At 41.9% G+C, this 14,299-nt stretch overlaps 2 protein-coding genes across 6 annotated transcripts in view; one reads left to right on the top strand and one right to left on the bottom strand.

The window, feature by feature from the left end:
- Positions 1 to 14,299, top strand: part of MCPH1 (microcephalin 1) — a 241,095-nt gene that overhangs the window by 123,815 nt on the left and 102,981 nt on the right. The window lies entirely within an intron of this gene.
- ANGPT2 (angiopoietin 2) overlaps positions 1 to 14,299 on the bottom strand; it is a 63,369-nt gene that overhangs the window by 32,436 nt on the left and 16,634 nt on the right. The window lies entirely within an intron of this gene.

Here is a 14,299-nt window from a genome sequence, read left to right as displayed (position 1 = left end):
CCACCTTCCTCCTTATTAAGTTCGTTCAACTTATTAAATTTTTCCTAACGTGTATGCATTTTTCACAATTTTGTCATTTCATGTATCGAGCAAACTTTTAATCCCACCTTGGCCCATTTATCACCTAACGTGCCATGGGCTGGTTCTTTTCTCCCTCAGTTACTAAGGATGATGATCATGCTGACTGATTTTAGCATTCACTGAAACACAAGAGAAGGAGGAAGCTCATTTCACCGCCATTGGTATCCCTGTCTATGGCAGTAAAATTATATAATTATGTATCACTGCAAGACAACTCAGTACGTGGGAAGAGCCTTTGGGCTTGGAGCCAGGGAAGCCTGCCCTCTGCTTTATAGCCTTGGTTCTAGGAAAGTTGCTTAACCTTTTGGGACCCTAATTTCCTCATATGTAAAACAGGGTTTCTGGTTGGTCAGAGGAGTGTCTTAAAGAGGAGTTAAGCTATGCTTTTAAAGTCATTGTATATATGTAACTCCAGATACTTAACATTTAATTTCCTTTCTTCTTCTTTTTTTTTTTTAAATAATCTAATGATGGGAACCATTGTTCCATTCACTGATCTAAAGTATAAGCTCATGAGTGCAGAAAGCATGTTTTCTTCCTTTTCACTTAGTGTAACAAACATTTTTTATTACATTGAATAATTGAAAGATTATTATAAAACCGATTCTGGTGCCTTCCTTTAAAAACTTGAAATTCTTTATAGAGAAACCATTTGTGGAGTCAGTCATCAGACATGATTTCCCCCAAAATGTTCACCACTAAATAATTCTGTGCTTTCCGCCTTTAAGAGTAGGAAAATAGAATGGGAAGGGTAGAGTTTCTCTCTTAGAGCTTCTTTGTTGATGCATTTCATAGATTGTGTCTTGTGACTGGTATCAGATGGTTTTAGGATTAGACTGGAACTATAAGTTTACTGTTTCCGACGCCCCCTCGCCATCGACTCTGCCCCACTTCTCTAAGCCTCCAGCTCCCTGCATGCCCCTCAGCCTGGTCACTAAGGCTCCCTTCCTGGCAGTCGTCCTCCCGTGGATATTGGATGGGTCAGATGAGCAGGATGCATGAGAGGCACAGTCAGCCCTCCATCTGCGGCCTCCACATCTACGGATTCAACCACACCATCAAAATATTTTTTTTAAAAAATAGCAATACAACTATAAAAAAACACAAATTGCAAAACAATACAGTATAGCAACTATTTACATGGCATTGACATTGTGTTAGGTATTCTAAGTACCTCAAGATGATTTAGAATATACGAGAGGATGTGCATAGGTTATATGCAGATGCCACCCTATTTTGTGGAAGAGACTTGAGCATTGTGGATTTTGGTATTCTCTGGTATTTTGGAGTAAGTCCCCCATAGATATCAAGGGACAGTTGTACTAGAGCTCCAAGCATGTGTAAAATCATTTTGTTGAAATGTTACTCAAGCCATCCACCCGCCTCAGCCTCCCAAAGTGCTGGGACTACAAGTGTGAGCCACCGCATCTGGCCGAAGCCTTTACTTTTCCATATGAATCAAAACAGAGTAGACCACTATTTTAAAAAAACAAAACAAAACAAAAAAAAACAGGCACTGTTACCCGGCAGGCCAGCAACCATCTCTACTATAGGCTTCATAAAATGTGAAGAATCTGAAATCTTATTAACCCTTTCTCAGAGTGAGCTCAGGCTTTGTAGTGCATGTGATCTTTCTGAATTCATTCTTTCTCCTTCCTCCCCTGCCTTTATAAAACTGTAACTTTTGTGATTGAAATAAACTATTTGAAAGAAGCCATAAATAGCAGCTCGCAATTCTCCCCTCCGCTCGTCGCCATGGGAGTAATGGAATTTTTGAGGTTGAAGTTAAAGCTGTGTGTCACCCAGAGGCACTGTCTTGGTTACTCCTCACACCACCCCAGCCAAGATAATATTTAAAATGTTTCATTCTGGGAGGCTTGGAACTATAGAGATAGACTCCAGCTGGAGTTCAGTTTAAACCCATACTCAGAAATAATAATTTACAAAGTAGTATAAATAAAAAGTCTTAACCTCCTTCTTGATTTCAGTACTTAAGAGCTAAATAAAAATTATTGTCTTTTGTCACTCTAAATCATACAACCAGAGAGGGAAAATGAATCCTCTAATACTGCCTTCCCCCATTTCTAGAGCTACTGAGTCAGATGTGGTTGCAACTCTCCAGAGATACGAGAGGATTGTTTATCATTGAAAACTTAAAGTCAAATTCCAATTTGAAATTAAACTTAGGAACTTTGAACGGCATACAGGCCCAATTTTTAAAAATAAACTTTCTTAACTTGCCATGTTGTTTTCTAAACATAAAAACAATAGAATGCAAGATCCTTTTTAAATTGCTACTTTTTAACTATTCAGGATGACAGTATAGGTACACAGTGGGTGAGATAATGTGTGTCCGTGTATGTTAATCTTACATAAAAGCAAATTACAAATACACATGATGTGTGTATATACAGATATGTATATAGCATATATGTATATAGTGTCTATAAAAATATACAGCTCTTGAAGTGTGTGTCATTTAAATAAAAGAAAATTTTGTGTGATACTGACTGCATTGCTAATTAATTGAAGTCTTTGGGAGAAGAATGGAGCAGAAACAAAAATGTTCAGTAGTAGATATTTTGTGTTGATTTAAAAAGATATTTGAGGCAGGTATGATGGCTCATGCCTGTAATCCCCACACTTTGGGAGGCTGAGGCAGGAGGATTGCTTGCGCTCATGAATTTGAGACCAGCCTGAGTAACATGGTAAATCCCATCTCTACAAAAAATACAAAAAACAATTAGCTTGGCATGGTGGCGCATGCCCATAGTCTCAGCTCCTGGGGAGGCTGAGGTGGGAGGATTGCTTGAGCCCAGGAGATCAAGGCTGCAGTGAGCCATGATCGTGCCACTGCACTGCTGCTTGGGCGACAGAGACCTTGTCTCAAAAAAAAAAAAAAAAAAATTAAAAATTAAAATATGTTCTTACTCTTGAAGTCATGAAATTAAATTAAGGTTTTAAGAAAAATGTATGATGTGACAGTCAGGTACTCTTTAAAAATAAGGAAGAATACTGTATATTTAGCCCCAGAAACACTAGCAACAGGAACAGCCACAGTAATGGTAGTTGCCTGCACTGTCTGTGCTGTATGGGAATCGCTGTCTCAGGATTCCAGGCGCCTCACATCAGCACAGGTGGATGCAGTGCTGAGCACTGGAATGACCCTCAGCAAAATGTTAGTTCAACCCAGAGGCCACTTCATACTTTTCCTGCCTTTCAAGAGCCAAAAGTGATATATCTCAAAATTGGCTTGAGTATGCCTTCCAATTCCAGGCTTCACAGTGCCTTAAGAAAACAGACAGACCACCCACCCCTCAGTGGAGGGCCATTTTTACCACCAGAAAAGCCCAGAATTAAAGATGACCAGTGCCAATTCTATCTTCTGGGAGCGTCCCGACAAAAGAATCTGTGTTTTCCTCCAACGATTAGTAGTAATTTTTAGAGATACAGAAAGACTATGGATGTCCATCATATAGTATAAAAATGAACATTTCCAAATAAAGATCTCCCATTTAATGTAGCTTTTCCATAAATCACCACATATCAAGGAGAATGAGAACAAACCTAGAAACAAAGCCATCTGGCTCATCCACATGGATGACAGACCTTGAAATTTCCCTGTCTCTTGACCTTGATGACTTAGTTATCTTCTAGTTTATTGCCCTAGAATATCTTTCTGTTTAGTGTCTCTCTTATTTTTACTGGCTGTGACTGAAACCTAGAAATGTAGAAACCTGCCCAGAAATAAGAAATTCCATTCTAGTATAATGAAGTCTTAGTACAAGAAAACAAACAAACAAACAACAACAACAACAAAAAACAGTAAATAAGCCATCCTCCACTGGCAGCACCAAACTCCACTTGCCTTTGGAGAATGTTTCCCATCCCTGTCATCTGCACTGAACTGCTCTCATCAAAACAGTTCCAAGATACTTGAACCTCCCGTGGGAGGGGACCCGGCTCTTTCCGATTTCACATGCGTAGCATGTGAAACATATTCATGTTTTGCAGGAATGTTTGCCAGCGCCTTCATATCTGAAGAGGATCACGCCATGAGCGTGATCTGTGGGCACACGTGTCTGAATAGGTCCCGCTTTACATGTGTGCGAGGACAGTGTGTGTTCATTTTGTCCTCTTGTTGATGGTTGACACACTCGGCAAAGTGTGGGGCCTTGGGCTGTTCTTCCTTTCTCAGAACTCAAGTGGGTTATGTAGGTTTAACATTGAAGGTCACAGCAGTCCTTCTAGCTGCATGGTTTGCTGCTCAGTGTTATATGATTTGCTAAAAGAGTTGCGCCCCAGACATAGTCTTTAAAACTTGGCAACACATCGAAGCTCCAGCAACCAGAATGAAATATTTTAACGCAACATATATATATATATATATGTTTACACTTATATATATATATTTATTTTAGTGTAAAATATGTCCTGAAGTTTTTTATTACTCCCACAACGTTTTGAATGATCAAATTTGACAAGAAAAATAGGTCCATTTGTGAGGCAACTATGGCAGATTGATTACACATTTAAAAGTTTATCTGGCTATCTTCCTTCTCACCAAGATTGTGAGCATTACTTTTTATACCAAAAGAAAAGTAATCTTGAAATTGGCTCAGTAAAGGAAAACATAGATAATATATGAAAACTATCCCCAACTTGGAGATTCTGATGTTTATTTCTCACCAACTGTAGATGCTGGTTGAGAGCTCGTTTCTATTTAAATAAAATTCAAGGTCCTTAGACCTTTTTATTAATTAGTTTTTGTCCATCTGAGTGACCTAAGGTGGACAAAAACTAATTAATTAGAGAGTCTAAGGACATTGAATTTTCCAGTAAATTAACAAATAATTTGAGATTTCCTTGGAAACATTTCACTGTTGTCCATTTCAATTTAAAAATAGGATTTTGCAACCATCTCTCTCTCACACACACACACGTTTTTGTATCCCAGCGATCCACCTATCTTCCCACCCAGCCCTTCAATTTTTCTAGCAAACCCTTGAATTTTTCTAGTAAATTCACAAATAATTTGAGATTTCCTTGGAAACATTGTACTGCTTCCCACTTCTTTTTAGAAATAAGATATTGCAATCATGTGTCTTACACACACACATACATGTTTTCCACCCCCGTGATCCCATCTTCCCACCCAGGGTCGACTGTCCTCTCTCTTTCTCCATGGCCATGCATCCCCCAGCTGCTCTCCTTTCATCTCATTGTCAGAGTCAGGAAGCCACATGCATAGCTGGTGACCGCAGCTCACTTTCTTCCCTTGCAGGTTTGCCTGAGGATAAGATCCAGATTCCTTCTTTTTAAGACACACACTGCTTCCTGACTGGCGCCCCAATCTCATGGGCCTCAGACCTGGGCACATGCTATCCTTGGCTGTCCCAGCTGCCCAGTGGCCTCGTACCACGGCCGCCTTTGTGTCTCCTCCTTGAGTCTTCTCTTCCTCCTCAGGTCCTGCCATCTCCCATTGCATGCCCTCAGCAAAGATACTCATTTTGTGTTTCATTTTGATGCCAAAACCATTCTGCATTTTTGTCATTTCGTTTTAAATATTCTTACTTGGTGAAGAGTGAATAGAATACTGAAACTCTGCAACCATTCTACATATACACCCTAGTAACAACAAGCAAAACATTCGCTCTTACAATTAGTTTGAAAACTTGAGTGTAAGATCACTAAATCCAGGGATATTCTGTTTGGGAGGCTTTTGACCTAATGTTCTTGGTTCCCTGTCCTGAGGAAACTCTGAAACATCAGTTGAGGTCTCCAGACAGAAAAGTGGTAAAACGGGGCTTTCCTCCCCCTCCTTTTAGAGTTGAGCTTTCTTGTGTGTGTTTTCATTCTGGAGATTTTGCTGCCTAAGCAGCTGTGTACTCAGCAGTACTTCATGGCAGAGGCTGAGCCTAAAGAGGGAAGGGCTGGGAGATGTGAGTTTTGGGCAGCGCTTTTCCTCCTAACCCCTCGCCAGAGCCTGGGGGGTAGGCGCATTACCCACAGTGAGAGGTGATGTTCACATGCCCTGTGACGTGGGAAGCAAGTTTTCTCCATATATTAATGCCAGACTTGCATTTCTAGAACCTAGAAAAGCCCATGCCAAAGCTACTTGCCATCTGTTGAGTGTTTTTATAGTCTTGGCCTTTTCTTCACATTCAGTGTAAGGCCCTGGAAATTGAGGCAAAAGCTAAAGGCCAAGGGAGGAAAGCCTGGCCTCTGGTGCCAATTCCCTGGTGAGTCTTGTGACTTGTCTTAAGGAGCACACTTGCCTTCACCCACCCTGACCACGTGGATGCCTGCCCACATAGGGTCTTTCAAGCACTTCCTGAAACGAATCTGTTCTGATCTAGCCTTTTTGCTTTTTTCTATTCATAATTTTTTGTTGTCTTTTTTTGAGACGGAGTCTCGCTCTGTCGCTCAGGCTGGAGTGCAGCAGCGCGATCTCGGCTCACTGCAACCTCCGCCTCCCTGGTTCAAACGATTCTCCTGCCTCAGCTTCCCAAGTAGCTGGGGTTACAGGCGCGCACCACCATGCATGGCTAATTTTTGTATTTTTAGTAGAGATGGGGCTTCGCCATGTTGGCCAGGTTAGTCTGAAACTCCTGACCTCAGGCAATCTGCCTGCCTTGCCTCCCAAAGTGCTGGGATTGCAGGCATCAGCCACCGCACCCGGCCATTTAGTAATTTATGAGTGACTTTCTGATACTGTATCTAGATAGCCAACCCCTTTCCTACTTTTGCTAGTATAAGAGACTGAAAGTTCACTTGTTGACCACTGTAAACTCCAAGATGTAGTAGGAAATAAGTTTGTGGGCCTCAGCTGGTGGCATTCTAACATAATAGTCCATGCCCCTCCTCCTGTGGATAGATACAGCCTATAATAATTTGAGTGTACCAGTATATCTGTGCTCTGGCAAATCCTACCTGCTTTGCTCTTCTGTGAGTGCAGCTGAATATTCTTTGCATTAGTTTTTTTCACATATATTAGAATATATGTTTTTCCACATATATTCATATCATTTTACTTCTTTGTGTGTTTGCCTTACCACTACTCCAAACTGTGAGAAGGAAATGTGTTTTCCCTTCAAAATGTTCCGGTTATTTTCTACTGATAAAGTGGCTATTTCTCATCAATAGCAGGCACTTTAAATATATGTAAGTTTAATGAGACTGCTATAGTAACCTCATGTAAATTTCTTTGGGCATTTCATATGCAAAAGGTGTCACATTTTATACGGGTGTCTTTTAGAGTTCTCGTAGGGCACACACATATTTACCCAGATGTCTGTGAGCTTGCAGCCTCGTGGCACGTTATGCGGACCCGACACTTGCACAGATTCCTGGAAGCCAAGGAGCAAACACAGTGCAGCAGATGTTGTCAGGCCACGTCTGCATATATAGATATGCACACAGCAAGAATAGTTACAGCAGCTTACAATGACAAAATGCTTCTCTGTGTGTATGTGTGTGTACCTCTCTCTCACCAGATTCTCACACTGCCTTAGCTTGGGTTTCCCCAAAAGCAGAGCCTGAGACAAAGGCAGGCATGCAGGAAGTTTATTTAGGAAGTGGTCCCAGAGCGCAGCCATGCAGGACAGGCGCGGGAGGCAGGGGCGCGGCAGGGTGGTTCGCACACGTGGACTCAGGCGGCCACCGCCGTGCTGACTGGCGAGAAGCCCCACAGGACCTTCCAAGGAGCCCTGGGACGGTGTCTCAGAACATCCACCTGGGGTGAGAATGGGAACTGCTGTCCCCAGGGGGCAGGTGGAGCCCCGTGGGCATTAATGTCCCAGGTTTGGGAGCTGTGCTTCTGAGAGTGCCAAGGACGCTCCCAAGCTGGGTGTCCTGAGGCAGTGTGGAGCCAAGGTCCCTGGGCATGGCCTGGGGGTTTGTTGGAAGGCCTGAGGCAAGGCCTGTCTCTGAGATGTCCTGAAGGGCAGGTCGGGCCCAGAGAGCTAATTCCGAGCAGCACAAGAGGGTTAATTCGAGCAGCATCAGAGGGTTTCCCTGGCACAGCAGGGGATGCTCTGAGGCCCCTTTAATGAAGGAGAAAAGTGAGGCTCAGAGAAAGTCAGTGCCCACCCCAAGTCTCGTGGGCCCCAGGCTGTGGGCAGTGGCTAAAGACAGGCTAGTGGGTGACTCGGGGCCACATGGAAGGGGAGCTTGTATTTATAGCCCCCAGTCAGCAATGCTGGAGAGGAGAGGAGAGGAAAAGCAACGTTCTGAGAAAGACAATGTTTCTAGGAGATTGGGGCAGGGTAGGCCTGGAGACAGGAAACCAAAGCCAGGGTTGCCGTGCAGAAGTGAGATGAGGTTGCAGCAGCAGAGCGACTGCAGAGACACTCGGCAGGTCCTGGGTGGCCGCTGAGTTATTCTGCAGACTTCCATCATTCGTCTATTTTTTGGGATATTTTGTTAAATTCTCAGCTGGGAAGATACTAGTAATGTTTTCCCTACAGAGGTAGAAAGAAAGTATAAAACTATTTTCTTTTAAAAACTGTACTGAATGTAGGGCCGGGCATAGTGGCTCACTCCTATAATCCCAATACTTTAGGGTGCCAAGGTGGGAGGATCACTTGAGGTCAGGAGTTCAAGACCAGCATAGGCAACATGATGAGACTCCATCTCTACAGAAACTTTTTTTTTTTTTGAGATGGAGTCTCGCTCTGTCACCCAGGCTGGAGTGCAGTGGCGCGATCGCAGCTCATTGCAAACTCCGCCTCTCGGGTTCAAGCCATTTTCCTGTCTCAGCCTACTGAGTAGCTGGGACTACAAGTGCCCGCCACCACGCCCAACTAATTTTTTTGTATTTTTAGTAGAGACGGGGTTTCACCATGTTAGCCAGGATGGTCTCAATCTCCTGACCTCGTGATCCGCCTGCCTTGGCCTCCCAAAGTGCTGGGATTACAGGCATGAGCAACTGCGCCCAACAGAAAATTTTTTTAAAAAAATTAGCTGGACATGGTGGCTCATGCCTGTGGTCCCAGCTACTCAGGAGGCTAAGGTGGGAGGATTGCTTGAGCCCAGGAGGTTGAGGCTGCAGTGAGCCGTGATCGTGCCACTGCACTCCTGCCTGGGTGACAGAATGAGACCCAATCTCAAAAAAAGAAAAAAAAAGTACTGAATGATAAATAATTACAAAGAGAAGCAGTTGAAATTTAGCTCTAGGAATGAGATTGACACATTTAGGCTACAATATACTAGGAACTTCCTTTAAATGAAACTAGAGTGTTCTTGCCTTTCTGAATTTAAGGTACACTGAAAGAAAAAATAATAATAACGTAACAAAATGTCTCAGTGTTTTCTATGCCAAGTAGAATCTTATGTATGTCTGTCTAGAGACATACATGCATACATTTGCCTACACATGTGAGGTAGGGGTGTGTGTGTGTGTGTGTGTGTTTCAGTTCTCTAAGAGATAGACATTCCAAAGCTTGGTGGGCAATGGGGGGAGGCTTTAGACCCTGTAATATTGTTGGACTATCACTGTAAGAAGGATGCTAGCACCTGGGTCACAGTGCTAGTTGGTAGCAGAGTACCAACTAAAACCCTGTTCTCCCAACGCCCCATCCAGCACTCTCACCGCTGTACTGATATGCCTATTCTTATCTTTTTTTTTAAAAAAAAAGTGCTGTCTGAGGAGCGTTAACATTCTTACTTTTTCATTTTTGCAATGAAGTATACAGATACTGATGGCCATTTACATCTCCTCTCTGCCCTGTTTTTTCTGTCTCTTTCTGTGTTATGTGGGTTTGCTAAAATACTGGGTGGAGCTCTGTGGAGGAGGTAGCATGATCATCTCTGAAGTAGGCTGTTTTTTTCTTTTTACCATAAACTGAATTTACTTGGTCACAATGACTGTTCTAAATGGCTAGAAAAGGGAAAAGGCTAGCAAAACTTAGACGATTTTCTAAATTTAGATAATTTTCTAGAAGACACTTTCAAGGCAAACTAGTTTTTGCTGTCCTTTATAAGGCCGGCAGGAAGCATGTGTTGTTTCTGTTTTAAAAAGGGAGAGGAGCGGACTTGGGAATGCGGATGGGAATGCTTGAGAAATCTCACAGCAGGGCTGTGTGTGCCCTGCCGGGTCCCACTGCCCCTGGACAGAAACCCCCCTAACCCCACCCCCAGCCAAGACTTTCTGTTTCTTTATCTCCTCTTTCTGCTAGCACCCAAAACGTTGAAAGAATTCCAATGGAGAGAATATTTGAGATAATATTGGAAGATGCTCAAAATACACAGGATTAATTTACACGAAGACTCAGCGGGAACATAAGCCATCTTTTGTACATGAAGATGCACTACTGACCCGCCGTCCACAAATGTGTTTGGACAGTTATTTTCTCAGTATGGGTGATGGCTCTCCAACGAACTGCTCCTCTCCTCCTGCCTGGACACCCTTTTCTCTGTGCTCTCCTGGGTTAGAGTAAATGGATGCAAACACACATTTCCGTGCCCTGCAGCAACTTGAGACTCCTGTGAGCAAAACGCACTGACGGGCAACGTGCGTGGGTGGTGAGAAGCATCCAGCTCCCATCTGTGGAATAAAGCCGCCCAAACCGTAGGGAAGAGCGCTGTCGTGTAAGGCCAGGGGATTTTCAGAAAAGAAATGTGTTCTTTCCTCTTTGATTTTCATGTTCATAAAGCTGTAGGTGCAGCTTTTTAAAATTTGATGATTTCATAACTGCTGAAGTTCATGCTTTCCTGAACTATTTAGGAAGAAAATCTACCCCTTGTATTGGATGAGATGATCTGTCCCTTCGACCTCTGGTTCAGTTCCCATTCTCCCAAGTGTTTAAAGCTGCGAGTTTTTTCATATTTTCATATTTATTTACATAATTTAACCCCCCTGTGTGCATGTACTTTAAGGAATTGTACATCTGCCTGGGCTTTGCAGAAGCTGAAAGGGAGCAATCTTTTTATAACTCACATTAGAAACACAAATTACTTAACAGGGCTATGTTTTGCACATTAATCTTTAAAGGTGCAATATATTTTAAGCATTTTAACCTTATTTTAGATCTGATCAGCAGTAGAATGTTTTCAGATAAGAAGCAATGCAGCAAAAGCAAAACAATATTCAATACCCAGATGATGTGGCAAGACAGAGAATAGTATAACTTTTTGTCTTCCAAATATAACTTTTATCTTCATTTCTTGATCTGAAATTTGGTAGGAAGTGTAACAAGTATGTATCAACATATTTACTGTTTGCCATTTCAAATGTCGATAGTGAAGCTGGGACCTCTATTTATTATGGAAGACCATAGAAAACCCCATAAACATGTTCTACTTCTGTCTGTGGCCAGCAGTCCAGCAAAAATGTTCTAAAACCACACGCACTGTGTTCTGTGATGATTATAGTTTGACTGTGCTGGAAAGAGAGACTGTGAACTGCAAATGGTGATTATGACTTTGGGCAAATCATTGAACTTGTAATTATGTCTCCCAAGACCTCCTAACCCAAAATAAGAGAGTATTTTACTACAAAATATATGTTACGTCAAACTGCTTTTTACAAAATACCAGCTCTAGGGACGTTTCCAAGTCATTTTCGGAGGAAGTTTGTCGAATTTCTGTTTCAGGGTGTGTCGCTCGTGTATTGGAGGGGGAGAGGGTTGAGTGAGAACCGATAGGCACAACTTGGCCATAAAATGAAGTGCAAACCCACGTTTTATGTCTATAGGATTCCTCATTCTACAGTAATTTTTACAGAAAATGGCACTCTAAGCAGCAATTCATTAAGATAAAGACACAGATACAGCATTTAGAGTCACACTTGACATGAAAGAGCCTCCCTTATGTCCTGACTTGAACCTATAACATCTGCTGAACTGTCCACATCAGGAAGACTCAAAATATATTTTGAGGCCAGTTAGGTGATTTCAGATTGAACCTGCTAACATCAGATTCTGTGGTAAGTAGTCTCCCTAGTTTTGTTCTCACAGTAGAATTATCATTTCAATTTTTAAATGTTGCTCCATGGAGACTGGTATGATGTGCTCATGCTCTGCAGTTCCATTTTAACAAATAATATAATGGATCGCTGTCAAATGAATGCCATCGCAGACATCGTGTTGGGTAACAGAAGCCACACCCTAGCAGTGCTTACTGCATGATCCATTTCCGTGAAGCTCAAGAATGAACCAAACTTACTAAAGGTGGTAGAAGTCAGAATAATGTCTTCCGGGTAGGAGGAGTTTGAGGCTGTGAACTGAGCAGTAGCACAAGGGAGCCTTCTGGAGCGCCGAAAATGTTTCCTAGATCTTGACCTTGGTGCTAGTTACATGAGTGAATTCATATTTTAAAAGTTATCAAGCTGTAAATTTCAGGTTAGTATACTTTATCCATTTCCTGTGTTTTATATCTCAAAAATTCTCTTAAAAACTAAAAGATGTTTAAAAATGAAATGTTTGACAAGTTTTGTTGTGACGCTGTGACCCTAGTTACTATGGGTGGTTTTATTTGTCTCTGCAGTTTTCATCTGGGAGTACCTAAATAATGCCTAACGAAATGAACTTTGGAAAAGTAATTTTAAAGTAACTGTCTACAGAGAACTGTGGATTAAACCATTCTGGCCATCTGATGAGGGTTAAAAGTATTCAGTTAGGTATATTAGTAATTTGACATTCCAAAACACGATTCTTTCTGGATCAAGCATAAAAGGCATTTGCTCTTGGAAGACCAAGAAAGAATTCATGCAGTTCCCATTAGTCTAAAAATAAATAATAAATAAATAAATGTCTGAGTCATGTATTAGATTTTGTTGGAGTTCATTGGCTTCAAGTATAGGAAGAAAATGATTTGTGCTATGAATAATAGTTCTACCCATTGCCCATTGGACTAAATACAAGATTACTCTCAGAAAAGTGAAATTGACTGAATTCAGTTCTGCTTTGAACTACTCCAATGCAAGTGTTTCTGACTTTTGAGCCATAGTATAGAAAACTGAATAAAATAACTTTATTCATGTTGAATTGAGTTGGGGAAGGAGTGATATTTGTGACATTGGAAGCCATTGTAGAGTCTTCATTATAGTACAGATTTGAGAATCAAACACACCTGGTGTGAGTCCCAGTTCAGTTCCTTAGGAACTACTGGCTCGATACTTTCTAACACCACATTTCTGGTTGATAAAACGTGTATATAAATACCTACTGTGCTATGCTAGTGTGAAAATTAAGTGGAATGAGTTAGCACAGTTCCCAAACTGTGTGCCAAGGCACCCTGGGGTCCTTGCAACAAACAAATTGCAGTAAGGGAGACAGTCTGAATATTCAAGGGAAGCCCAGCAGTACTCAGTGTCTGTCAGCCACTGGAATAATTCATAGCTCAACACAGCTCATAGTTTCAACAGTATCAGCTCGTACCTCTGTAAAGCTAGGTTTTTGGTGGTTGTTCTTTGTGAAAAGGAAGTACTACAGGAAAATTAGCGTACAGCGTAAAATGCAGGTGGCAGTGTCCAATTTGATTCCAAAGTGTGAGACGCCAGGCAGCACCTAACTGGCAAATATATTCCATTCATACGTCACTGGGGTTACTTAAGACAGAACATGATCTTTTCTTAAAACTCAATTTATTCACGAGGTCAGGAGATCGAGACCATCCTGGCTGACACGGTGAAACCCCGTCTCTACTAAAAAAGACAGAAAACTAGCCGGGCGAGGTGGCGGGCGCCTGTAGTCCCAGCTGCTCGGGAGGCTGAGGCAGGAGAATGGCGTGAACCCGGGAGGCGGAGCTTGCAGTGAGCTGAGATCCAGCCACTGCACTCCAGCCTGGGCGGCAGAGCGAGACTCCGCCTCAAAAAAAAACAAAAACAAAAACAAAACAAAACAAAACTCAATTTATATGTATATTGGTATTTTCAAATAGCTACTAAATTGTCAAGACATAAGTACTTAAATTATTTGGAACTAACCACTTAATAAAAGCAACTGTTAGGTATTTCTGTTGGCCTAGAGATCAACAGAGAAAAAATAGTGAATCACTAAGGGTGCCATGAGCTGAGAACGTTTGAGAACGTCTCGCTTAGAACCTTGCACTTGGTAGGATATAAACGCAACCTACCCTCTTCCTCCCCTTCCCGCAATCCAGGTATTGCCTTTAATTGTAATCTCTATGATTTTATATGTTTATCGGAAAACTAGTAAGTCAAAAAGAACTAATAAATTGTGTAAGACCTTCATTAAGATGTATCCTTCCGTGTTTT

This window comes from Theropithecus gelada, chromosome 8, assembly GCF_003255815.1.
Source record: "Theropithecus gelada isolate Dixy chromosome 8, Tgel_1.0, whole genome shotgun sequence".
Lineage (NCBI taxonomy): Eukaryota > Metazoa > Chordata > Mammalia > Primates > Cercopithecidae > Theropithecus > Theropithecus gelada.
Note: the sequence above shows the minus strand (reverse complement) of the source record. Positions and strands in the feature narration are given on the sequence as shown.